This window comes from Eumetopias jubatus, unplaced genomic scaffold, assembly GCF_037043125.1.
Source record: "Eumetopias jubatus isolate StellerSeaLion01/CBP00866 unplaced genomic scaffold, mEumJub1_p1.0 scaffold_9, whole genome shotgun sequence".
NCBI lineage: Eukaryota > Metazoa > Chordata > Mammalia > Carnivora > Otariidae > Eumetopias > Eumetopias jubatus.
The window spans coordinates 21,963,759-21,967,494 of record NW_028274815.1 but is presented as its reverse complement, the minus strand read 5'-3'; positions in this window follow the sequence as shown (position 1 = coordinate 21,967,494).

Here is a 3,736-nt window from a genome sequence, read left to right as displayed (position 1 = left end):
ATTCAGAGAGCAGGTGCTTATGGCATTGGCATGAGCTGCTTGATACAAAGGCCTTCTGGGGACCTGGCCCTGCTTCGGATCTGTATGGAACTTAACACCAACGTGCAACTGTCTGTGCACTGTTGCCCTCACTTCGGAGAGGCACCCGAGCTTCCTGGGCTCCCATTTACCCTAACCTGTAAAATGGGGTCAATCTCACCTGTCTGCTTCCCAGAGCGCCGCTGGGAATCTATGCAAAAGCCTTTTGTAAATCATAAAAAATTATAAAATTTCAGAGATTATGACTGATGTCAAGCATAGCTCATAGGTGAAATGGGGTTTTTCTCACTGGCTTCTTTTTCAGAAAAGTTTGGCGGAAACTATTTGAAGTGCTTTGATCTCCTTGGCAGGAAAGCACCGAATAAATTCAAGATGTCACGGCGGATTCATCTCTCTGCTGTGGAACTGAGGGTGACCAATTTTATTCAATAGCTGGTGACAACCTTTCAGAATTGCTTAAAACCCCTGAGCCCCACCAAGTCCTACCGCCCTCCCCCGCCCCCCAAGACTGCTGTCCTCTGAACTATCCTCACATAGCCATCCTGAAATAGGATCCCAGGGCTACCTGGGAAGACCTTTCCAAGGCCAACACCCTGTTGCTTGATGTGGAGAACAAAGATAAAAGGAAATGTAGACAAAATTAAATTTCCTTACAACTTGCAGCCCACTGACAAATACTTGAGACAGGTAGTGTCTGACATTCCTCCAGGAACTCCCAACTGTCTTAATGCTGATGCTTTGCTAGAGGCTGATGCTTTGCTAGAGGCAAAAAACCTTCGCTTGACAATAGCCAGGCCTCCAGCATCCTGTAAGTCTTCTTTAACATATGAAAATCCTTTTGGAAACTTTCTTTGCCTATACCCAGCCACCCCCCCCCAACTTAAGAGTATATAACCAATGGTTCCTCACAATCCTAGTGCAGTGCGTTCTGCCCACAGGTCTTGTCCCCATGCTTTAACAAAACCATCTTTTTTGCACCAAAAAAGAATTCTCAAGAATTCTTTCTGTAGGGCGCCTGGGTGGCTCAGTTGGTTAAGCGGCTGCCTTCGGCTCAGGTCATGATCCTGGAGTCCCGGGATTGAGTCCCACATCGGGCTCCCTGCTCAGCAGGGAGTCCGCTTCTCCCTCTGACCCTCTTCCCTCTCGTGCTCTCTATCTCTCATTCTCTCTCTCTCTCAAATAAATAAAATCTTTAAAAAAAAAAAAAAAGAATTCTTTCTGTACTGTTCACTCCCGGGCCCCACATCACATCACTTGGAACCAGGGGGTCTGTTCCTGGTGGTCGTCCGGTGACTTGGGTCTGCCCACTGCTCAGGCCCTGCTTCTGCCTCGGCGCCTCACCGGGAACGGTGACTGTGGAACCATAAGGATAATAGCAGCTACCATTGTTTGGGTGGCAGGTGCTTCCCCCACATCAGTGTGTTCAACCCTCACAATAGCCCAGTGAGAAGGTTCTCCCATCCCCACCTGCTGACACTGTGGCTTAGAGGGAATGAGCAACTTGCCTGGGTTAGAGTCGGGATTCAAACCTGGGACCGTCCCATGCCAGGCTTAAGTTCCTTTCTACTGGTTACAGACTACCTTGTATGGAAGATGGAGAACCTGACTGTCACCTCTCAGACCTGTCAGGAGGAACAGGTGCAGATCCCCTCACGTGAAAGCCCTTGGGACATAGAAGGTTCTTTATGTATGATCTTTCTTGTTACGATCATTTTCTTTTCTTTTTTTAAAATTTCTTTTTAAAAAAGATTTATTTATTTGCGGTGGGGGAGAGCTCGAGCACAAGCAGGGGGTGGGGCAGAGGCAGAGGCAGAGGGAGAGAGAACCCCAAGCAGATTCCCTGCGAGTGTGGAGCCTGACACGGGGCTTGATCCCACAACCTCGGGCTCATGACCTGAGCTGAAACCAAGAGTCGGATGCCCAACTGACTGAGACATCCAGGCGCCCTTTTACAATCATTTTCTAATTTAAATGTCTGCACAGGTGTTGCTCATGTAATGGTCTAATCAGGTTTATTTTCCTTCAAATTTCCTCCTGGGCCTTCGGCCTGCTGTTCTTGCCACCTGAAAAGGTGGATGTGAGCTGGGGGGGTTGCAGGCCTCTCTTCCTACCATGGGTTCTACAGTTCTTCCTACTCAAGATTCTCTGCCAGGGGGTTCCAGTGGAAAAGGTGTCAAATGAGTCCGGGACTCCCACCCAAGCACATAGGGACCCATTCCTTCCACTTAGGACACACTGCTTCTACCGTCTGCCATGGTGATGGTTGGCCTCCTCAGCCCACAGCCTCCATACACGTTCTCTGTGGTAGGCCCACTGCCCCCCTTCCATTGTCACAGCTGGCTTGTCTTCTTGGGCAAGACCTTCCCGTAACAGCAAGACCCCTGAGGGCTGGATTCGCGTGCCAGGGCTGACATACGAAATACCACAGAATGGGGGTGCCTGGCTGGCTGGGTCGGTGGAGCATGTGACTCTTGATCTCGGGGTTGTGAGTTCAAGCCCACACTGGGTGTAGAGATTACTTAAAAAAGAAATTACTTTTAAAAAACAATAATAATGAAGTACCACAGACTGAGGTACAACAGAAATTTATTCTCTCACAGTCTGGAGGCTGGAAGTCCAAGATCAAGCTGCTGGCAGGGCTGTTTCTTCTGAGGTCTCTCTCTCCTTGGCTTGCAGATGGCTGTCTTCTCCCTATACCGCCACATTACCTTTCCTCTATACCCATCTGTGTCCAAATGTTCTCTTCTTAGGAGGAGACCAGTCAGATTGCATTGGGGCCCACCCTAATGACCTCATTTTACCTTAACTGCCTCTCTAAAGGCCCTATCTCCCAGTACAGGCACATTCAGAGGTACTGGGGTTAGGACTTGAACCAATGAATGGCAGGGGGGCATAACTCAGCCCATAACGAGGGCTAGAGGGATATTTTAGAGGGATCTCCAAAGTCAGGATCTTGCATGAATGAGGGTAGTGCAGCAGGGAGGGAAGGGTGACGGGAAAGGTCCCCTGACTCCTGCCTTGTGCTTGCTGCAGTACCTGGCTCGGGTGGTCACTAGGGCTTCAGCCCTTTCTCTCCTCACGGAAAGGCAGGGGCTGGGGTGCTCCCTGGGGCCCCAGGAGGGTTGGACTCTGCCTTTGGTGGGAATAGGTTTGGAGAGCACAAGGACGTGGGGACCTGGGGCCCCCTTGGATCTTGGGGGTGACTCGGGGCTGACTCATGTCACAGTCTAATGCTGTGTCTTTCTTTTCTCTGTCACTTTTCTCCTCTCCCTCTCTCCCTGGCCGGTCGTCCCCATTGGTACGGCAGGACTAAGTAAGAACCACCCCCCTCTTGCCTGGTCTCACCTCAGGCCTGCAAAGTCTTCTTGACCTCAGGCAGGGGAGCCTCTCTGCCCAAGAATTCACTTACCTTCCCTGGGCTTGTTTCCTTGGCTGTGGAACGGGGCTGGGAGGAACCCCAGGGGGAGAGCCCAGAGAGCCCCAGGCCAATATGAGCCCCTGGAAATCTCTTGGGCGTTCTTTTTTTTTTTTTTTCTTCCTTTTGGGGTTCTTGCAGGATTGTCCTCTCCTGGTCAGGCTGGGTTCTGGGAGAGACTGAGAGGCACTGGTTACCACTAGCGGCCCCTAGGGCTGGGTGTGCACACCATCGAGCTGCTTCTCCTTCCCTAGTACACCCTCCGGGTGGGTGACCTTGGCT